The sequence below is a fragment of the Ictidomys tridecemlineatus genome, chromosome 1, assembly GCF_052094955.1.
Source record: "Ictidomys tridecemlineatus isolate mIctTri1 chromosome 1, mIctTri1.hap1, whole genome shotgun sequence".
Taxonomy (NCBI): Eukaryota; Metazoa; Chordata; class Mammalia; order Rodentia; family Sciuridae; genus Ictidomys; species Ictidomys tridecemlineatus.
In genome coordinates, this window is record NC_135477.1 from 45,100,331 (window position 1) to 45,124,594 (window position 24,264).

General features: G+C 41.7%; 1 pseudogene; it reads right to left on the reverse strand.

Annotated features, from left to right (window-relative positions):
* Positions 1 to 17,047: 17,047 nt before the first annotated feature.
* Positions 17,048 to 18,042, reverse strand: LOC101967665 (ribosome biogenesis regulatory protein homolog; annotated as a pseudogene).
* Between the last annotated feature and the right edge of the window lie 6,222 nt (positions 18,043 to 24,264).

Genomic DNA, 24,264 nt, shown 5'->3' on the forward strand with positions numbered 1-24,264 from the left:
CACACAGGCCAGGAACTTGAAAAGGCAGGGACAAGAGTGACTAAGTTTGAGGAGTGAGTCTGAGAGTCCAGGAAAGGTGGGGTCTGTGGGTGATGGAGGGGGCGAATGATTGGAGCCCAGGGGAGACTCCTGGGGTGCCGTCTCCCAGGTGGGCCAGCAGGTGCTAGGCCCCAGAGGTGCGCTGATTTCAAATCTTCATAGTAATTGCCATTCAGGGAAGAACCTGGAGCCTATCTACATCCAAACCTGCCTTCAGAAACTGCCCAGGGAACCCTCTCGAAGATCCTGACCACAGCCCCACAGGAGGGCGGGGCAGACGTCACTTTCCAGTCCACTTGTCTCACAATGCCCAGGAGGGATACCAAGAATTTGTGAACCTCAATTAGCAACTTGAGGAGCAGCACATAAAAGAGAAAGTATTTGGCAGTCTGTGGCTGGCCAGTACCGTCAGTCGTACACACTGCATACCTCAAGAAGAAACGGAAAAGGTGGGCGGGTGGCGCTGGCCTGTAATCCCAGCAGCTTGGGAGGCTGAGGCAGGAGGATGGAGAGTTCAAAGTCAGCCTCAGCAACAGTGAGGAGCTTAGCAGCTCAGTGACACCTTGTCTCTGAGTAAAATACACAAAAGGGCTGGGATGGAGCTCAGTGGCCAAATGCCCCTGAGTTCAATTCCCGGTGGACCGCCCCCTCTCCAAAAAAAAAAGAAGAAGAAAACTAGAAAGATGTTTGGAAATAGACAAAGAACACAAAGAACATATATTCTCATTGACAACTTTTTACCACTGCAACAGAAACAATTCCTTACTTTTCATTAAGAATTTTTTCTCTTCTTCTTTTTTGAGGGGGGGAGGGGTAATTGTGAGTTGAATGGTTCATAGACATTTATACATATTTGTCTCTTTTTTCTCATGTCTAGCAGTTTTTGGAGGTAATTATTTTTCATGGCTTGGTCTTTTGACAGCTAGGATGTTTGATTAGTATATTTTGGTTTTGTTATGTGTTTCACTTGTCTGTTCCCCCTGTTCTCTTTCTCTTTTCTTCTGCCAACAGCCAAACTCTATTGTCCTCTCTGCTCCTCTTCCTTTAATTTTTTGCTTCTATTTTCTCTCTTCCCCACTCATAATCATCACATCTCTTCTGTATTCTTCCTGTTCAGCCTTTCCAAATTGCAAAGCCTGTTTACTGTTTTTACTGTTGTCAGTAGCTGATTTGATCATATTTCTCTTTATTTTGGCAATTAACATTGTAGATGTCATAGCAGGAACTAGTTGGATTAATGCCATATATTGTTTGCATTGTTTGTTGTTATTATTTGTCTCTGGAAACCTTTAGGGGCACTAAAATACACAGGGTAGAAATTCTATTGCCTCAGATTCATACTGTTGGATGGGTAGACATACAAACAACATGATAAAGCAAGAAAACAAGCCACTGCAAGCAAACTAAAATGCCTATTGACACCACAGTGTAAGAAACATCAGAGAAGGAATTTAGAAGGTTCACGGTTAAATTGATCCATGAGGTAAAAGACAGTGTAAGGAGTGAAATCAGAGGAAATACAGGAAGTGAAAGATCATTGCAGAAAGAAATAGATATTCTGAGAATGAACCAATTGGAGATCCCTGAAATGAAGTTATCAATGAGCCAAATTAAGAATTCAATGGAAATCATCACCAGCAGACTAGACCACTTAGAAGACAGAGTTTCAGGCAACAAAGTCAAAATATATAATACATAATGTGATACTCACACACACATACATCAATATAACATTTGTTTTAGAAAAAACAGTTGACCACAGAGAATAGGTATTAAGAAACCATGAACAGAATTTCCAAGAAATATGGAATAACATGAAAAGAACTAACTTAAGATTTAGACGGCTAAATCTTAGATGAAGACTCTGAGACACAAACTAAAAGAATACACAATCTTTTCAAAGGAATAATATCAGAAAATTTCTCAAAACTTAACAATAAAATGGAAAATCAAAACAGGAAGCTCACAGGACCCCAAATATACAAAATTACAACAGACTCACACCATGGCAATTACTATGAAAATGCTTAACATAAAGAATAGAATTTTAAAAACTGCCAGAGAAAAATGACAGGTCATATTTAGAGACATACCAATCCAGATTTCATCTGATTTCTTAATTCAGACTCTAAAAGCTGAGAGATCTTGGAATAATATATACCAAGTCTGAAAAAAAATAGATGCCAACCGAGAACACTAGACTCAGGAAAATTAAGCTTCAGAATTGAAGATGAGGGGCTGGGATTGTGGCTCAGTGGTAGAGTGCTCGCCTAGCACATGCGAGGCCCTGGGTTCAATCCTCAGCACCATGTAAAAATAAATAAATAAAGATTAAAATAAAGAATTGAAGATGAAATAAAAACCTTTCACAATAAACAAAAGTTAAAAGAATTCACAACTAGAAAGTCTGTACTATAATCAGTGAGGGGCCCTCAGACAAAGCTCTGAAAAGCACAGAACAAGGAGCGCCACCAGAGGCTCAAGCGAGGAGCCAGGCCAGGGATCAAAGAGCCAAGGGCCAGGGAACAAAGAGCCAAGGGCCAGGGCTTGGGCAGGAAGCCCAGGACAGTGGACAAGACTTGGGAGGGAAGGCAGGGGATCCAGCAGGGGGCAGTCAAGCTCCAAGTCCAGGGCCACCTCCAGGTTTCAGGGTTCCTGGTGCAGGACCAAGCACCCAGGGAGAGCAAGGAGGTCAGGTGAGAGGCAGGGCTCTGTTTCCCATAAGGCACTCTGGCTCAGATCAGAATCCAGGGCAGGGATCTGGCAAAGGAGGCCTGTAAAACATAAATCAATAAAAATCTCATGAAGACGAAGTGAAGAATAGATTTGAAAGTCAGCAAAGGGAGGAAATACACTAGTAGAATAATCAATCAAAGGAGAAACTAATACAAATTAAAAACCAGAAATAAATAAAAATAATAGGGAATAAAAATCATTTCTCAATAATAACACTGAATGTAAATGGCCTAAACTCATCAATCAAAAGACAAAGACTGGCAGATTAGATTAAAAAACAAGACCCAAAAATATGCTGTCTCCAAGAGACTCACCTCATAGGCAAAGACATCCACTGAAAGTAAAAACGTCCCATGGATTTTATTGACAAGCTGGGGTTTCCATCCTCATATCAGATAAAGTGGACTTCAAACCAAAGTTAATAAGAAGGGGCAAAGATGGACGTTTCATACTGCTTAAGGGAATCATACAACAATAAGAAATAAAAACCATAAATATTTATGTCCCCAAAGAATGGAGCATCTACATACATCAAACAAACCTTTCTTAATTTCAAGAAGCAAACAGATCACAATGCAATAATCCTGGGTGACTTTAACATGCCTCTCTCATCACTAGACAGATCTTCCAAACATAATGAAATAAAAAGCTATAAAACTAAAAAATATGATTAATAATTTAAAATTAACAGACATATAAAGGATATTTCATCGATCAATGACTGGATTTCTTCTCAGCAGCACATGGATCTTTCTCTAAAATAGACCATTTTTAGGAACACACACACAAAAATAGAGATAATGCCTTGCATTCTATTAGATCATAATGGAATGAAATTAGAAATCAATAATAAAATTAAAAATAGAAACTACTCTAACACCTGGAGACTAAGTAATACACGTTACATGATGACTGGTAGCAGAAGAAATCAGGGGTGAAAAAAATACTCAGAGATAAGTGAGAATAGTGATAAAACATCAAAATCTCTGGGACACTAGGAAGGCAGTTCTAAGAGCAAATTTTATAGCATTGAGCTCCTTCATTAAAAGAATACAAAGTCAACAAATAAATAATCTAACATATCTCAAGGCCTTAGAAAAAGAAAAAATCACTGCTAAAAGCAGTAGAAGACAGGAAATAATTAAAATCAGAGCTAACAACAATGAAATTTAAACAAAAATATTTTTAAAAATCAATAAAACAAGAAGTTTATTCTTTGAAAAAAATAAATAAAACCGACAAACCCTTAACCAAGCTAACCAAGAGAAAAAGGGAAAAAACACAAAGTATTAATATTTGTGATTAAAAAAGAAATACCAACACAGACACTACTGATATACAGCAGATAATCAGAAACTACTTTGAAAATTTATACTCGAATATAATAGAAAATCGTGAAGACATTGACAAATTTCTAGAAACATATGAAATTAAATCCTTATCTCTCACCCTGCACAAAACTCAACTCAAAGTGGATTAAGGACCTTGGCATTAGACCAGAGACCCCGTGCCTACTAGAAAAAAAATGTGGGCCTGATTCTCTATCATATCAGCTTAGGAACCAACTTCCATAACAAGACCTCTAAAGTGCAAGAAGTAAAATGAAGAGTCAATAAATGGTATGGTATCAAACTAAAAAGCTTCTTCACAGCAAAACAAGAATGTGAATAGAGAGCCTACAGAATGGGAGACAATCTTTGCCACTCACACCTCAGATAAGGCATTAATTTCCAGGATATACAAAGAACTCAAAAAGCTTAACACCAAGTAAACAAATAACCCAGACAGTAAATGGGCAAAGGAACTAAACAGACACTTCTCAAAGAATACATGAAGAAATGTTCAACTTCTCTAGCCATTAGGGAAATGCAAACTAAAACTTCCTTGAGATTTCATCTCACTCCAGTAAGAATGACAATTATCAAGATACAAGCAACAGCAAATGCTGTGGGGAAAAGAGGACACTCATACATTTCTGGTGGCACTGCAAATTGGTGCAATCACTCTGGAAAGCGGTACGGAGATTCCTCAGAAAACTTGGAATGGAACCACTGTTTGACCATTATCCTACTGCTTGGCATATAGCCAAAGGACTTAGAATCAGCATACTACAGTGACATAGGTTTATAGGAGCTCAATTCACAATAGCTAAGCTATGGAACCAACAAATGTGCCCTTCAACAGATGAATGGATAAAGAACATGTCTTATATATACACATGAAATAGTACTCAGCCTTAAAGAACGATGAAATTGAATGAATATGGAGACTATCATTCTAAGTGACATAAAGAGTGTGCCCCCCAAACAAAAGTCGAATGCTCTCTCTAATATGTGGATGCTAACACACAGTAAGGTGTGTGTGTGTGTGTGTGTGTGTGCGCGTGCACGCGCGCGCGCGCGGGATTGGGGGGCGAATAGAAGTTCATTGGATTAGACGAAGGGAATGAAGGGAAGGGGGAGCAGGAACAGGAAAGACAGTGGAATGCATCTAAGATGACTTTTCTATGTAGATGTATGAATATGTACATATATGAATCTCCATATCATGTACATTCAGAAGCCTGGGATCCTAATTAGAAAAAGACTTACTCCATGTTTGTATAAATATGTCAAAACATACCATCATGTACAACGAAAAAGAACAAATAAAATAATAAAAAAAGAACAAAAACCCAATAAAAAGACAAAGTACATTACATATCTATAACTGTTATTAGGATCCTTCTACAGATGGCAGATCTATAGTTACCCCTTGGATTAATGAAACAGACTTTTTACCTAAAGGATATAACAACAAGTGAAGACGCACATTAGGAAAACCGATAGTTTCTCTAAGCACAGAAAATGTGAGCTTTTTGATCTCCAAATTAATTACTTTAGTGTTGTTACAGTGATGAGTCAGAGCTTGTAGAAAAAAAAGAAGCACTATTTCCCTTTGTTCTTCTTTCTTTGGTATCCTTAAAGTCATAATAATAAATGAGTAGTACACTAAAAAAAAGTATTGCTTTTCAAAACTTGATTGAGGGTTGAAATAGAAATTTTTTTGTTCGTTTTGTTGCTGAGGATCAAATTCTGAACTTTGAATATGCTAAGCATGTGCTCTATTCCCAGCCTGAAAAATAAAATTCTTAAATCTTTCTGATTCCTTCTAGTGAATTCCCATCAAAATCATTCAGAAATTCTATCTCATAGAATTTATCATTTTATTCTTAGTTGTAAATCACAGTTGTATTGTATCAGTCCAGGATTTTATTTCATTTTACTTTTTTTTTTTTGGTACTGGGGGAATTGAACTCATAGGAGCTTTATCACTGAACTACATCCCCAGCCTTTATTATTATCATCATCATCATCATTGTCATCATCATCATCTAGACAGGGTCTGGCCAAGTTGCTTAGGGCATACTACATTGCTGAGGCTACCCTCAAATTTGTGATCCTCCTGCCTTAGCCTCCTGAGTTGCTGGGATTACAGGTGTGCACCATCACTTCCCAGTATCAGTCCATATTTTAAAGTACTTTTTCAATGCTTTTACAGGTGCTTTTATAGCTTCCTTGTGGAGAGATAATAAAATTAATTATTGAATGAAAACATTAAAATGAAGTACTCTTATAGCAAAAAGAAAGAAAGAAAAAGAAATAAGAAAACAAGGAAACAAAACTGCTTAAAGCCTATCCTCTGCCCTCTCCCCTTCTCCGGAACCAGGGTTCTTTTTTGGTAGAGACCCTGGGACCTAGTTTTAAGTGCTGGGCCACTGAAGTCTGTCTCCTTCATTATAAATCACAAAGGCACAAACTGTTCCAGCAGTAGCAGACTCTCCTGTCATGTAAAGTAACGCAGAGATCTAAGCCTCAGTTTCCTTATCTGTAAAAGGGGAGAGTAGCTATTGCCTTTTATTACATCACAAAGTGATTAGCAAGACTAATGGAGATAAGAAAAGGGAGTATTGTTGACTGTTTAAGCAAGGGTGGGGACATCAATGATCATTTCAGCTAAGATCTGACACCCAATCTTGTAATGATATGAACATCATTCACTACCTTCATCGCAACAGTTTATCTGCTGGTAGATCTGGTAACTGAATAGTTAATATTATTATGGTGGTCATCCCCCTTTTTTCATTATTTATTTTTTAAATTCACAGAGGTTGTGTGTTTTTATGAAGTACAACATGTCATTTTGAAACACATACACATACACACACACACACTGTGGAATGGTTAAATAAAGCAATATATATATATATATATATACATAAATTTGCATATTTGCATCTTATCATTTATTTGTGCTAAGAAAACCTAGCATTTATTCTCTTTTGAGCATGCATTTATACTTTGAAGTATAATTACAGTCTCTGTGTTATACAGTAGATCTCTTAGACGTATTCCTAAGTGAATTTTGTATCCTTTGATCATTGGTTGCCCCAATCTGTGTCCCTCTTCCGATTTCAAGGTTGACCAACAGTGATGTGCTACCAACAGCCACAAGAGGGCGTTAGATCACTTAAAGAGTCACCAGCAGGCTTCTCAAGAGCAGAAGCAGCTGAGTGTGAGTAGTGGAACTGGGTCCAGGCTGGGGAAAAAGAAAATCCAGTATACAATAATTATGATCCTGGGTCAAGAATTACGTAAATAAATGTCCCTGTTGGCTTTTAATCACTCTGCTTTTTTAGTTTGTATGTTTAAGCACTTATTTTATTTCCCTTAAGTCAATTAGGATTGTTCAGATTAGAATACTTAAGAAACTTGAAACCTCTGGTTTGCTTTGAAAGCTGCCACAGACAAGTACAGCTTGGAAAGAGGCTGACCTCCTCCCTGGGAGGCTTTAAAATATAGTTAGAAACCAATAGGTGTCCTATATTGTTTTTAGAATAGAGAGAGAAGTTTCTACTTTTGTTTTAGTTTTGGTTCTTATACAATGGCACTCAGTTCCCAGCCTATTTGCAGGTGGTTCTCTGTACTCCTTCCATTTCCTGGGTCATCCAGGGAGTGGAGAGACAATTGGATGTGGCCATGGGTGACAGGGCCAGAGACCCCATGCAGGATGGAGGAGCTCTGCTGTGCCCTGGAGACTCCACAGCCTGGCTGTCCTTGGGGCCCTCTGGGTGCAGTGTCAAGGTCACAGCAGAGTGCAGATGCAACTGCATTACCTTGCCTCAGTCCTCATCCCAGCTGAGGGGCCTGTGGGATGCAATCAGCAAAGTGGGGAAGGGACTCACAATCCCACCTCCTTGCATCTCCTGCAGAGCAGGCTGCATGCACACACATGAGTCTGGGTGTGTGGTCAGAAGCTCTGCTCTGAATCTGTCCACTTTTTCAGGTCATAGTTTCACAGCCAAGATCTGTATTGTGTTTTCTTTTCCATCCTTTTATGCTGAGAGCCATCCATGGACTATGTATGGAACAAACCGGCATCGTAGCCAGTGAATAGGAAAAATCTGGTATCTGGGAACTTCTAGCGGAAAACCTGCTGGTTAAGACCACTCAGACTCATGTGAGTTCCTATCAACTCTGCCAAAAAGTCCCACACAGCACCGGAGATGACCTGCTGCAGCCACAGAGCCACACAACCTTTCAGAGATGGGTGTGGCCTGCAAAGATGCCAATCAACCTGTTGACTGCAAAACATCATGAAGAAAGACTCCACCCCTTAAACCTTAATAAACCACCAGAGCCATTTTCTAACTGTTCAGCTCCAGCTCCTATGTGGGCTGGACTTATCAGGTGCTCCCTTAAAACTAATTCTAACTTTGCCTCTTATTTCTTCGCTAGCTATTTCAGACTCTATTGTTTCAGGTGCCTTATCCTCTTCTGAACAGGAAAAATTACCCTGGCGAGGTGAGGGCTGCCTCAGGATACTTATGTGTAACTTTTGAGGTAGACACACAGTCCCTGCTTTTATTCCAGTTCTACAAATGAGGGAACACAACCAATGGAAAATGTCTAAGGTTCCTTTGAAGTTTGAGGATCCATTGGGTCGAGGCAGGGCCTCTTCCTACACTGGCAAGACCAGTTGCCAGGTTCTCTGAACAAGGCACAGAAGTTTTTGGACAGAGTGGAAGTGGCTAGAGAGAGCTGGGCCTGATGTCATTTGTCCCCAGTGGAGGGTGGTGTTTTCTTTCAACACCTACCAGGCACGGAGTTGGTGAGGGACTGGGGATTGTGGGGACAGAAGACATTGAGTTTGACAGTGAACTTCTCTGATGAATCCCCACAAAGGGGCAGTTTTGAATGCAGAAGTTGCTAAAAGCTTCAATCAGCAAAGTCAGGCGTGACGACAATGGCGTGGTGTCTGAGGGGCCTTCCAGCACTTCTCAAAGGTGATGAATGTGATGGAGGAGAGACAGGGCTGTGGATTTTGCCACTGGGAGATAGAAGACCAGTATCCTTTTGCTGACAGCCCTGATACTGGCATTGCACAGGGGCCCAAGCTGTTGGAGTCATCTAGGAAGAACCCAGAGGGCCTGTTGTTTGCAGAAGTTCAATTTTGTAAGTGAGGAAGTCCATTCTAGAGGTGTCATACCCCATTGGAGAGATAGTCTTATCCTTTGCTGCTTTTTTTATTTTTTAAACACAGAGATTTATTTTAAAATTTAAAACCTTGTACCTGATTTAAGGAAAGTCCTTAACTTTCTTTGCCGATGGGGAGACACAAAGACAGCAAAGTGTGGCCATTTCAAAAGCTAAAAAAGTAAAAGGAACCTCAATGCTGCAGTCACCCTGAACCTCCCCCAGCCCAGGATGGTAAAAGACCCAGGATTTTTGCATGCATGGGACTGATATGTCAGAGTAGCTGCAGAACCCAAAGGACAAGGCGGGAGGTACTATCAGATGACAAAATGGAAACTCAGATAATTTTACTTTCTGGAAGTACTACCTGGAGCTCTTTTAACATACTCCTTTTTGGATACCAATTACTCAGGAAATCTTACTGTGTTCCATTTTCCCTTGTGACTTTGGCCGAAATGCTTCTCTAATAGATGTTTACACTGAACCCAATGAAGGTATTCTTAATCATCCAGTTGAAGCTTCAGACATCTCCTTCAGACTCTGCACAGCTTGGCCTTGCCTGGCCCCTCTCCTCGCCTGCGTCCTAAGGCCTCCAAGGGCAAGAGCAGGAATAACCCTTATTCAGGTAGAGAAGGCCCCTACAGTTAAGGAGGCTAACTTGGGTCTCCTCCACTGGGAAGAGCTGAAAGAAACCTGAGAATTCCAATTAGGCTTAAACCAATGAGCCTAATTGGAATCATTGTGGGCCATGAGGGGAGAGTGTGATTGATCATCTTGGTCTTAATTAGCACTGGAAAAACATGTGGTCCAGCAGGTAGCAGGAGGAAGGATAGTGTCCAGAGAAAGCAAAGCTTGTGAGAACATCAATAGCAGAATTTCCCTGGTGGCTGGGGATAGGGTCTGCTGAAGAAAGCGGGACCCCTCCAAGTGGGGAGAAGGAAAGACCCTACACCAGGAAAGGTGAGCTTGAATGAAGCCTAGGGTACCCCTTTCCCAGCTGCCCTCCTCACCGATGGAGTCTGTTACTAAATAAAAGCGCAGACTCAGGGCGCTGGCTTCCCAAGGCGAGCCCTGGCTTTGGGTCCTCTGGCCGGTGCATCCCCAGGAGAGCGAGGCAGGGACCCCGCGCTCTATTCCCTTTCCTCACTGGTGCGCCGCGGCTGAGTCTATTATTCTGCACGTCCAGCGCACCCTGCACCTTGGCGCCTCTCCGCTCCTTTCCTGGCGCTTGGTGGCTGGGGCGGCAGCAATGGTAGCAACATAGCTGTTGGGGGTTGGGTGAGGTTCCGGGTGGTGCTGGCGGGGGGAGGAGCTCCCGAGCCCCCGTGCTAGACACCCCGATGGTGGCTATGACTAGTGGTGGCGAGGGGACAGCAGGAGTAATGGCGGTGGCGGAGGCAGGAGTCTTAGAATGAGTAGCAATATCCAGGCGAACATCTCAGCCTAATCGCATCCTCCTTTTGTTAAAAAGTTGTTTCTTTTTACATGACAGTAGATTCTATTTGACATAATTATAAAAGCATGGGATATATCTTGTTCTAATTCAGCCCCCAGCACTTTTCTTTCCTCTTTCCTTCCCCCACCCACTTCCCTCCCTCTATTGCTCTTTCTGCCATTTACCCATAGTTATTTTTAAAAAATATTATTTTTTTGTGGGTGTGCAAGATGGTGAGATTCACTGTGGAATAGTCATATGTACATAGAAAAGTTATGTCGGATTCACTCCACTGTCTTCCATTTTCTGTCCCATTTTCCTTCCCTTCATTCCCTTTTGTCTGCTCCACTGAACTTCTATTTCCCTCACCCACTTCTTCTTTCCTCTTCTCTTCCTCCTAGTCCTATTTCCACCAGCCCAAGATGGATGGTCTCCTTATCCAGGTGACCATGGAGGTGCCCTGCGTTAGCTGGGGCCAAAGCATGCCGTGGGCTTTCTTGGCCTCCTCCATGCTGACTTACTTTCTTTCTTTTTTGCCCCTAGTGATAGCCTCTTGATCATCTTGCTCTGCCGCGCGCTCAAGTACTTGTGGACCTTTTGCTGCTTCTTCGGGGACAGGACAAAGGCCCGCCCCTTGCGCCAGCTCCGCAGCTTCTCCCGTGCACTGCAACCCACCTCCTCGCTCTGCAGGCCACAGTGCCGCCCTCCAACCCTGCCTGCCTTCCCCTTGCCCTTGCCCCTCATCTCCTCTGTCTCTGCGCCCGCAACTTCGGGGACTTGGACAATCCATCCTGTCCCTTGTTTCTTATAAGGGTGCTGGCACCTGCAGCTTGGGCCCGAGTAGAGGTATGTGACTTTCAGATGCAGTGATGCAGGGTGAGAGAGGCAGCCCTGTGGGAGGCAGGAAGCGGGACAGTTGGGTTGGGTTCCGTCTCTCTCATCTACAGCGGGGGCGGCTGCTCATGGTGGGCAGTGGGAGCACAGCCGCATGCAGTTCAGGATCCTGCGGCGGAGATGAGTTCCTGGGGTTCTGAAGAAAGTAGGTATCTAGGCAAGGGGGTAACTCTTGTACCTGGGAATCCTGGGGGGCGGGGGACATGGCCAGAGAAAGCTGGGTACCTGGAGAGGGCAGCAAAAGTTGGGAACTCATCCCAGAACTGGAGACAACCCGTAGGGCTGGCACTTTAGGAATGTGGTGAAGTAGTGAATCTGATGACACCCCACGCTCCAGTCTTTAGATTTTCCTATAGAGCATACCCGCCCCCACGTTCTTGGGCTGCCTCTGTTCTCTTGCCTCCAGACCATGCACTGTAGGTTCCCAGAAATGCCCCCGCAGCCCAGAGCTGGAGCTCTAGGGCCGCTTTCCCGAGAGAGTCCAGAGGCTGTGGTTTTTCATGGTGTCCCTTCCCATGCTTGGAGGTTGGTTTATGCCATTCCTGGTACAGGCACCCACCTGCACCAGGGCTGATGGATATCTTGGCTATATAGCAGCTAGGAAGATCACCTGGTCCACGGTCAATCCCTGTGGTGGCTGTGTCCCTGGAAGTGACCCATGACAATGTTTGTTAGAAAACTGCAGATTAGAGAACTGGGGAAAAAAGAGATTTTTTTAGTAATTATCATCCTAGATGACTTAACAACCCTTACATTTTTGGAGGGAGGGAACATCTAGGGGAACTGTGCAGAATAGACATACACCTTGGTCTGTAAACATTCACACCTTTCCTAGTAAAGTTAATCCAAGGACTCCTCAAACTTCACATGACACAACTCTTAGCAGCCTCCTGGCTGTTCAGGATAGAGGGAGAACGCTGTCCATACAAAACAAGGGTGACTCTCTCTGGTCATTAATTACAGATCATGTTGTATGGAGCTCAGCTCTGTTTTGTGGCAGCCCATTAGTGTTTTGGAAAACGTTGGCAGAGCCTGGATGAGGCCACAACTTTGAAGAAGTCCTTTTTGTCTTTCTTTCCTTGTGTGTAAAATAGGAGAGTTGAAATTGGTGAGCTCTGCTGTCCCTTCCCACTCTGGGATTCCATGTTTGGAAGATCTGTCTAGTGACGAGAGAGGCATGTTAAAGTCACCCAGTATTATTGTGTTATGATCTATGTGATTCTTGAAATAGAGAAGGGTTTGTTTGATGTATGAAGATGCTCCATTGTTTGGGGCATAAATATTTATGGTTGTTATTTCTAGTTGTTGTATGATTCCTTTAAATGGTGTGAAATGTCTGTCTTTGTCCCTTCTGATTAACTTTGGTTTGAAATCCACTTTATCTGATATGAGGATAGAAACCCTGCTTGTTGATGAGATCCATGTGAATGATGTCTTTTCTCTTCAGTTACCTTCATTTGTGGATGTCTTTGCCTATGAGGTGAGTCTTTTGGAGATAGCATATTGTTGGGGCTTGTTTTTTAATCCAATCTGCCAGTCTATGTCTTTTGATTTATAAGTTTAGGCCATTTACATTCAATGTTATTATTGAGAAGTGATTTTTAATTCCTGTAATTTTGATTTATTTCTGGTTTTAAATTTGCATTGGTTTCTCCTTTGATTGACTATTCTTGTAGTGTAGTTCATCCCTTTGCTGGTTTTCAGTTTTATTTTTATTTCTTCTTTATGAAATATTTTATTAATAGTGTTTTATAGTTCAGGTTTTCTAGATGTGAATTCTTTTAACTTTTGTTTATTGTGGAAGGTTTTTATTTCATTGACAATTCTGAAGCTTAATTTTTCTGGGTATAGTATTCTTGGCTGGTATCTACTTTCTTTCAAAGCTTGGTATGTATTATTCTAGGAGCTCCTGGCATTGAGAGTCTGGATTGAGAAATCCCCCAGCTGAGATCTGGATTGGTTTCCCTCTAAATGTTTCTCATCAGTTCTCTTGATTTCCTTTTTCTCTTCCACTAACAGCCAATTTCTATTGTTCTTTCAGTTTTGTTCACTCCTCCTCCCTCATAATCTTCACATCTTACATCTTTTCAGTTCTCTCCCTGTCCAATATTTGAAATTGTAAACCCTCTTGCAAACTTACTATTTTTATTGTGGGCAATAACCAATCGTATAATTTTTGTTTATTGTGACAATTAACATTGTCGTGTAATAGCAGGAACTATTTGGGTTAATGTTAAAATTCTGTACTTGTTCTGTATGTTAGTCATTTTCATAATAATGTGCCTTGGTGTGGGTGGGTCTGTTGCAATTTGGTTTTCCATTTTATTCTTAAGGTTTGGGGGATTTTCTGATATTATATCACTAAAAAGTTTGTGCATTCCTTTGGAAGGCTCCTCTGAGCCTTCATACTTTTAATAAATCTTAAATTTGTTTTTTTTTTCATGTTATACCCTATTTCTTGGAAGTTCTGTTCATGGTCTTTTTAAATATCTTTTCTCCATGGTCAACTTTATTTTCAAGATTATTTATTTTTGTCTTCATTGCCTGAAACTCTCTCTTCCAAGTGGTCTTTCTATTGGTTGTGCTTTATATTGAATTTTTAATTTATTTTATGGATTCCATCATTTTGAGGATTTTGAGGATTTTTGCTTGATTTTTTTTCAGAATCTCTTTCTCTTTATTGAAGTGATCTTTTAGTGTATTTTCTCTCTGATTTCACTCCTTACATCGTCTGTTCCCTCGCATATCAGTTTAACTATGTACATTCTAATCTTCTTCTCTGACATTTCTTCCACTGCAGTCATGATGGATTCTGTTAATGAAGTATCTTGGTTTCTTAGGGGCAATGTGTTTCCTTGTTTTTTCATGTTGTTTGTGTGTCTCCCCATCTATCGGTATGGATCTGAAGCAGTGAAGTTTCTATCCTGTGGACTTATAGTGTCCTTGAAGGTTTCTAGTACCTCATCATTGAGGGGGAAACAAATTATAACAACAACCAATGCAAACAATATACTACATTAACCCAAATAGTTCCTGCTATTAAACTACAGTGTTAATTGTCACAATAAACAAAAATTATGTGATGTAAATGTAAACCCATTGGTAAACTTTGATACTTGGTTAGACTTTAAATCCAGATCTCATCTGTGTGCATGAGAATGAGAAAGACTGTCTCACACTTGTTTCTCCCTCTGCAGCATAGGGGCTGGGCTGGAGACTCCTTTTTTTTTAAGATTTGGCTAATGATTATGTGAAATGTGGTTTAACTGAGAACTCTGCCTTTTCAAATTCAGAGAAAATGTCCCAATATCTGAAGGGGGAACATCACACGAGGGAAGAGAACTTGAGGCTGCAGAGGGAAATGGAGAGAAGAGAAGCCCTCTGTTGACAGGTCTCGAAGGCCAGGTCCAGCTTAAAAATGGATGAGAAGAGGTGTGTTCATGTGCTATGAGTCTTGCAAAAATATGAAAACAAAAACAAACAAACAAAAAACAGGCTTCAAGAGAACTGTCTTTGCACAATATTAGATACGGTGCCAGAGATGGCTTTACCACATATCAAATTTTCTGTGGTGATGAATGCCACCATGTGAAAATAGGTGCTCAGATTGGGATGAATGCAGGTGGTTGTCCACTTTCCTTAAACAAAAAGAAGACAGAAAATTGCCATGGTTTCATGGGAGAAGAAATGGAAGCTGAGCTTGCATTTGTTATTGACTTAGTCTAATTCTGTGTTAAATCTATTTAAAGCCTGGAGGTGTCAAATTCCTATGAAAGGATAAGCAAGCTATGGGGCGGTCTGAGGAGATCATCGCAGCTAGAGGTTGAAAGAGCCAGCAGGAGACAGGCAGAGGTTATTGATGTCCCAAGGACTTGCCTCAACACATTCAATAACTTTTGCAGCTACTTTAAAAAAATAACACTAATGCCTTGTGTTCGTCTGCTCAAGCCTATGTGTTGACCTCTCTGCACCACTGTTAGTGAGCTGAACTGAGGATATCCATGGGTTAACCAGAGGATTCTCAGCATTTGTCCCTCATCACCCCCCTCTTGCAGAAATTACGGTGCCCTGGCCTTACATAGAACATGTGTCGGTATGAGAGGTGAGACTGAGCCTCCTTGGTGGGTCCTCCAACTGCACCGGGCTGCCAGTGTGTGAGACTAGGGTCTACTAGTAGCTCTGTCTGTTGATGTCAGACATGTCTGAAACCAAGCAATATTAGCACAACCACACTCTCTTCCTATTATGGAATAGATCCCGGGGTCTGACAAGTTTTTGATCAGTTTGCTGTGGAGTTTCAAGAAAAATGTAAGATTTTTCTGTAATGGAAGTCTATAAATGAGAAGAAAATTATAAAAACAGAATAGTAGATTATCCTATTTAAAATATCTTGTCTGCATGCTTCCTCATTTGAAAATAATAAACATTATTCTTTCTCAAAAGTTTGTATTACAAAACTGTCATCCTTAATTCTAAATTTCACTGATCTATTTCTGACAGTTTCCCATTTTCTCTAAAAATCCTCTGAGAATCATTTGACTAAAAATGTCAGCCAGAACACTAAACAGCTTTTTTTTTTTTTTAGATACAGACACATCTTTTTTTTTTAAACTTAGTTTTTTTTTAATATGTATTTTTTAGTTGTAGTTGGACACACCTTTATTTCACTTATTTATTTTTATATGGTGCTGAGGATGGAACCCTGGGTCTTGTACGGGCGAGGCAAGTGCTCTATTGCTGAGCCATAGTCTCAGCCCCATACACATTTTTATTAAATAACTTTTACAACAGTTTCTTTAAACTGACTTAGGAAAATGTCTGCTTTCCTCTCCCCTCCCAGATCTGATGAGCACAAAAGCTTGTTACAAAAATAACAAATAATGAACTATATAAATTAATCTACCACAAGCCTCTAAAGTAATCAGCTCTCCCTCACTGCATGATCCAAAGGCAAAATGACCAAATTATTTTCCTAATTCTTATGTCCTCAAATGTACCCTTCATCACCAGCTAAAGTTTTGTTTGTGGGAAAAGCGTTAATCTGTGAGGTCAAACACTTACATATTCTATTGAGGGGAGGACAACTCTGTCCCTTCAACCTCAAGCTCAGTGAAAACAGTCATCCCCCTCTTTCTGCACCTGGCCCTGCAACTGTACTTAAAACTTCACATCTAGCATACACTTCTTCTTTTTTGGGGGTGGAAGATGGGAGTACCAGGGATTGAGCCACATCCCCAGCCTTATTTTGTATTTATTTAGAGACAGGGTCTCACTGAGTTGCTTAGTGCCTCGCTAAGTTGTTGAGGCTGGCTTTGAACTTGCGATCCTCCTGTCTCAGCCTCCCAAGCCCTTAGGGTTACAGGTGTGCACCACCATGCCAGCCAATTCTTTCTTTACAGAACAGGTCCAAGGGTGAAGTGTTACTTCCTCACTTTCCTCCTTGATGCTGTTCCCCTTTTCTCTTGCCACCCAAGCGCCCAGAAATCTTGTCCCCCAGCTTTCTTTCCTCTTCCCTTTTGACTGGGGGCTGCCTTTCCTCTTGACTCCAGGACCCTGCTGGCTCCCTTTTCTCTTGCTCCTCTAATTGTCCTCCTCCTGGTCCTCTTCTCTCATCTGCTTGTTGGTGGCCCTTGTCACATCCAGCTGAGGCTTTTGGCTGTTTATGACTCGAAGTAGCTCCAACTGGTTCTTTTCTCTGCTTCAAAGTCCCCCCAAAGGGGCTGAAATTTTCTTGCCTGAACCCCGGGGAGCCTTCTCTTTGGGGAGGGGCTCCTAGGAGAACCCCAGAGAGGCAGTGGAGATAGTGCATGGCGCTGCTCAGCTCCTCCTTACTCTGGGGTCCGGTAGGATGCGTGCCGGCCTGTGCTTGTTCTTGGCCACACATTCCTTCTTGGCCTGAATCCACTTTGTGAACTGGTCTTCTAAGGGGTTGGTGCCACCGGGAACCTCCATCAGCCATCCCTTGGTATCATCCCACGTGCGTTTGCAGCCCCAGCGCCGCTGCCACTGGCCACCCACCCCGTCCCACACCAGATTGGTTTTCTTCTTGGGATGGATGCCCTTAAGGAGTGCAAGCTGCTGCCAGGGTGTAAGCGGTCCTAGCCTTGGAAGCCGTTTCTCACGTGGCAGGCGCGTGGTGGGCTTGGGCTTCCTGGCCACCAGCTCCTCTTCCTCACTGTTGGTGGGCAGCTGCCACAGCTGGTTGGTGAGCAGTTGGGTATTGTCCCAGGCCAGGTCCTGTAGCTCTGCCTCCTGCGTGGGTCCCACCTGCAGCAGCACAGTAGGTGGGGCCTGGTCCAAAGCCAGCAGGTTGCCCAGGTCAAACTCCAGCTCCAGCTCCTGGTGCACGGTGATGCGTTGCCCCTTCTCTGTCTCATCTTGCTCAGCCTTTGCCAGCAGTGCCTTCATGCTTTGGCCCTCCATGGCTCTGGCTAGGTCCTCCGGCTTTGAGGCTAATAGTTGAAGATACTTTTCTTCAGAGTGGGGTCCCCAGTCTCAGCTACTCAACCACGTGTGGATGCCCAGATGCGCTAAACAGCCTATTAACTACTTATTAACCACCTGAAGACCCGGGAGAGACCACGTGTTACCTATATTGTACCCTGTACCAATTCTGAATAAGACATACTCTAGGAACAAATTCTTCTGACCTGGTGACAATACTGAAGTTTTTTTTTTTATTTTTTTATTTTTTTTTAGAACTGGTGTTCACTCCAGAAGATTGACTTTACATTTTGTAGGTCAGCTATCCCAGACAGAGTAACAGCTGCCCAATAAGTACTTCTCTGCCTACTAGGAATGATGACATTACGTTTGGGAGAAAGAAAATAATCTGGCCCTTAAGACCCCAAGAGTTGGTTTTGGTTGCCTACCTGGATGTAGAATACAAAAGAAAGGCCCCACCTGGTGTCACCATTTTGGGCCACACTTAAGAGAATAGGAAGAACTAGTGGCAGATGTGTAGTTGAAGTACTTGTGAAATCGAGGAGCTTGATTTTGTTCAAGTTCCGTAAATCTGCCTGGAGGTGGCCACGTCTGTTCCTCCTGTGAACTGACTTGTCAGGGATGAGATCTTCCCTGGCATTAGTGTGCCAGCACGCAGGGCTGCAAGGCCCACAAAGGACACAACGGTGTATGAGGAAGTTTCTCAAGCAGAAATTTCTCTCTTCGGCATTTGTGCTTGGCTCACAAAGTGAAGGCTGATGTTTCTCACAATCACACTTCAGCCTTCTCAGGCCTGAGGTGATGACGTGCAAGTCTAGGAAGAAGTCAGACTCAGTTAAGTGTGACTGAGCATGACCAGCCACAGGTGCTCAGCGCTCATGTCCTCTGCGATAGTCTCACCTGTGGCCATTTGTAAAGCATGGCTTGCCTTGTAAGCAGTTCATGAGCATACGAACCTTTACACTTTAATCTGATGACATCGATCTCACGGGGCTTCCTTATTTTAAGTTTTGAATAACAATTTAAATATAGAAATTAAAACAGGGATGTCTTTGTAATTCTTAGGACAGTGGAGATGATTTCTGCATAGCGATGGTGTGTTGGACAAAAGGCTGGTCCTCTCTGTTGTGTAGCAATGCTCTATGACCATGTCTCCCTCCAGAGTGTCTTGAATTCCCTACTCTTTGCCCCTGTGGAGTGAGGTTTGCCAAACAGTGAAGCAGTATGACTTGAGTGTTTGTATTATAAACATCTCCTAGTTACAATATCACTTGGAGAGTTCCGGATTTGACTTCAAGATGTGAACTCCGAACATTTTATTATAGGAACTCTCTTAACTATTTAAATGTAGATTTGATCATTGCCTCCTGTTTCCTCTAATAAGGTGTCTGGATAAGGATTAAGATGATGGACTATGTCCAGCCCAAACCCTCAAACACCTTCTCCAAGTTCAAGCAGGCCACTCACCTGGTAAATGTTATGTTTTCAGCTACCTCCGTGACTGATTTCTGGTATGTTTAATAGGCAACCCTGGTGAATTTCCCTTCTAACATTTAAAAATCTTATAGACAGTTTTAGTTTAAAAACACTAAAAAAAAAACAAAAATCACCATCAAGACTGAGTCTAACCTTGAAAATTTTAAGCACAAAAGCTACAGTGTCAGCTGGTGGTTTTCTTCTTCTTTTTCAACCTTGAGAGAATTTGACTCCAAAACAGCTTTTAAAAAGAGATTGTTAAAAATAAAAGAAGAGGAAAAGAAAAGGAAAGAAAGGAAAAGAAAAAGAAGATTCTCTTTAACTAGGATATTGTGTTTCTCTGGGTAGACAGAATCCCTGGGTAAATTTTCTTGTAACATATCTTTTATGGATTCCTTTCTTGTGTTCCAAGTACCTTATCTCATTTTTATCCTCAGAATAATCATTAATGTAAGCATCATTTTCTCCATGTTAAAATTAGGGAAAAGGGATTAGGAGGCTCACCATTTACTGGTCATAGAGCCAAAAGAGGGAAGGCAGGCACAGCTGTTTTCTAAGCCTGTGTTCTTCTTAGCACGAGCTGCTTCCCAGTATTTCCCCTGATTTGTGAGTGGGCCTTGGCCCCTATAAGGAGAGAACTTGTGTCTGCCAGTTGGCTTTTGGCTTTGCTCTCAGAAGCCTTTCCCTCAAAGGCAGGCTTGTCTCATCTGACCCTGACTGCTGCCTGCCTGGGGCTTCTGGCTGGGCACCTGTATTTGTGGGGCTCTTGGGTCAGGAGGGCAAGTAAGTGATCCAGCAAGAGAGAGACAGGAAGTGGAGGAGGGGTCAGGGGCAGGTGGAAGAGGGGGAGGAAAGACAGGTGGCAGTGGAGGCTTGTATCTTATGGCCCACATGATGACACTTGGTTTCCTTGGGCTTGCTGATAAAAATGTTTTCAACAGAATTGGAGAAAAAGTGTATGGAATCCAGGAGGGGACGGACAGAAAATTTCACAGTCAAATGGAGTCATGGAGTCAAATGGGCTACCTTGAAGGGGACTGGGTAAAGGTTTTTTTGTTTTTTTTTTTTTTTGTTTTCCCCTTTTGGTACCAGGAATTGAACTCAGGGGCACTCAACCACTGAGCCACATCCCCAGCACTATTCTGTATTTTATTTAGAGAGAGGGGGTCTCACTGAGTTGCTTAGTGCCTCGCTATGTTGCTGAGGCTGACTTTGGACACGTGATCCTCTTGCCTCAGCCTCCGGAGCCACTGGGATTATAGGTGTGGGCCACAACTCCTGGCTTGTAAAGGTTTTTTTAATAAAGTAGAACAGCTTCCAGTTAGGGAAACAGTACTTCATTTTTCTATTATAATCATTAAAACAAAGGACACTCCTTAAGGTTGATGCAGGGGAAATGGTGTTGTAATGCCGTTGGCTGTATTACATGAGAAAGAAAGTGTTTTGTGACTTGGGGATCCAGCCCAGCACTGGGCTGCTGGGACTTTTCTTTTCTTTTCTTTTTTTAAGAGGAGAAAATGAAAAGATAAAAAGTCTAAGATGAAGAGTGGCAGCTTTTGTACACTTCAGGCCAGTGTGCTGTCTGACATCAGGCAGGGGAAGGGGACTGATCACAGAGTAAAAGGACCTTCTATCATAGATCAATGGCCTTGTGATGGCCCCTTGTTCTTGCGAAAACATGTTCCTGAATCTTTTCTTCTAGTCTCCAGTGGCCTTGAGTCTCTCTCCAAAGGCTTCTCTTCCTCTCTGCCTATTTTCCCAAAAATAGCTCTTGGGGGTTCTGACCCTGATAAAAGTCATTTTTTCTTCGTAATGATTTCTTGATGTAAAAGGAAGACATTAGCCAGAAAGAGGCAAGGTTGAGGGTTCTTTTGTAGTTATGATGAGGATGTTGATTTATGTTAATATTTTATTTGATTTATTGAAACCTAAATAAATTTTTAGAGACATGTAGTTTCCAATTGATTAAAAAGAACATTACAGTCATTAGAAAAAGATATACAAAGTCTGACTTTGGTTCAGAATATTATTATTCTATTATAGCAAATAGGAAAATCTTATTCCATTTGCAAAATTTTCATTTTCTCTGCACCCGTCCCTGTAGGGAGACCTACAGCAAGTGTGGGGCTTGCTTGGATAGATGAGCTTTTTTATTTTCTCTTAAATTATGTAATAAATAATACCTAGATTTTTTTTCAGATAGCCTAAATGAGAATATTTTAAATGATACCATTAAAGTAGATTTTATCTCCTATTTGGTGGTAGGATCACTCCATTCTAATCTGGTACTATTGCAGTCCATACATGGTAGACCAGCAAAACATGAATATTCTAATTTTCTTTTCATTTTAGTTTTTACTGGAATAATTTGTGGTTCTTAGTGTTAAGAATATCTCATCACTTCCTTAGTAGAAATAGGCTGTTCGTAGATTTTGTCTTTCCACTTTATTTTGGCTTTTCTTCTCCCTTCCTGTTTGTTGTTAACACTGGAAATCTTGCACTGTGCCAACCTTTTGAAGTATTTTGCATCCCCTTTTGCAATTTGATTGAAAAATATCTATTTAGCAATTTATGAAAGGCCCTTCTCTTGATTGCATGCAGATTTATATTATATTTTGGAGGCGTGTTGCTTTTGAGCATTTGTTTTTCTTGTTGCTAGGGGATTGCACATAGGATCCATGTTCCACCAATATATCAAGACTTTAGTGGCATTATGCAAATGGTATCCAAGAGACTTTGAGGTACTAAACAAGGAATTGGCAAAATTTATGTGAAAAGTGTTAGAGAGTAAAGATTTTATGCTTTGGAGGCCAGGAGTTCTCTGCTGTCATAGCCTGAACTCTGAAATAGGCAATAACTGAATGTATGGCTACATTCCAATAAAATTATATTTTCAGGGGATTGGGGTGTAGCTCAGTGATAGGGCACATGCTTTGCATGCATGAAATATGGAGTTTAATTCCAGCATTTCAAACAAAACAAAACAACAACAAAAACACTCCATGTACAAAAAAGGACTATGGGCTAAATTTGGCCCACAGGCATTAATATACTTGTGTTAAACCCAAGGTGCTGTTAAACGCAGTGAATCTTCACGGGTATCTAGTATGCATGTCAATGTCCTTTCCATAGGCTATATGTTTTACTAAGGAACCACACCATTTTTTTTCTATGTACCTCTTGTAGAATTTCCAAGACTTCAGTTCATAAAATAAGATTATTTTCTGAATATCCTTTTGTTACTATTAATGAATTTAACATTTTAACATGACTAATGAATGACCTTGTTCATTTGACTAGTATAAAATATCCTAGAATTAGAGGATTTTTAGCCAACAAGAAACACTGCTCTCAAAACTGTTATTTTTTTTCTGTGATTTTTGTAAGTATAAGTGAATTTATGGTTTATAAAATAAATCAGGAAGAAGTATCCAAGAAGTTTTTTAAGTTTATAATTTCACTGACTTATTACTTAATATTTTGGTCTAGGTTTTTTGGTGCCATAAAAATTCAACTTTAAAAATCCATTGAAGTGTTACAAACATACTATATGATTATTATCTAAGGATAGAAAAATACAGTAAAATAAGAAGAAAATCAGATCCTCCCCAGTTATGCTATTTAGATGTGATATCCTTGAGAGAAGGGTCTGTTCTCCCTGACTTCAGTTTGTTTTCCTTTTTTTATTTTATCCTAATTTTTTTTGGGCAGTATTCTAGATCAATCCCAGGGCATACTCTGCCAGTGAGCCATGTCCCAGGCTCCCTATTCATTCTTTTTTTTAAATTATATTTTTTGTAGTTGTGTTTGGGCAGCATGCCTTTGTTCTATTTGTTTTTATGTGGTGCTGAGGATCAAACCCAGTGGCTCACACATGTTAGGCAAGCGCTCTGCCACTGAGATACAGCCCCTCTCCATTCATTCTGGAACTCACTCTGCAGTGATTTTTCTCTTCCAGCACGCCTCCAAAATTGTTTTCCCAAAAGTTTCCATTGATTTTCACTTTAGTAAATCTAGTCTAGGCATAATCGTTTTACACCTACTCATTGAACAATGAAAACACATCTCCTTGTAATTCCAAAATCCCCCAGCTGCTTGAAGGGAGTTAGACTCCATGTAAAGACTGTGCAAAATGAGGCGCTTTTCTCTTCCACAACCACACCCAAATGTATACACACCCACAACCCTCACCAAATCATTGGAGTACGACAGAGAATAGAAGGAGACAATGCAAAACCAAGAATAGCCTCACTGAAGGGGGAAGGAACGCTGTCGCCTTTCACCCAGGTCAGCTCGTCGCCCCAGCGGGAGCAGTTTGTCACAATAGTGAGAAAACGCCCGGTTCAGCGAGAAGAGGGGAATGAAAACCCAGCATTCTGGCTCTTCGGGGGACTGCTTTCTGTCCAGTGACAGGGAGCACAGGTGGCACCCTTTGGATAGCTGGGGAGGGCGGAGAACAGGGAACTTGGCAGTTCGTCCTGCAGTACTCAGGACAGACACTAGGTGGAGGAAGAGGCTCTGCGCTTCTGGACCACAGAAGGCGAGAGCAGCTCTGCCTGGAAAGTCAAAGGACAAGCCCAGAGAGGGCGCCTCCCCAGAAAGGATGCAAGGATGCCGGGCCCTGGGCTATCTAGCTGGGCTCCTGGGTGAGGGCCTTCCCCTGTGTGAAGCCACCCGTGAGAGAGGAGATTCACACTGAAATTCTCAGCCACAGACACACCAGTT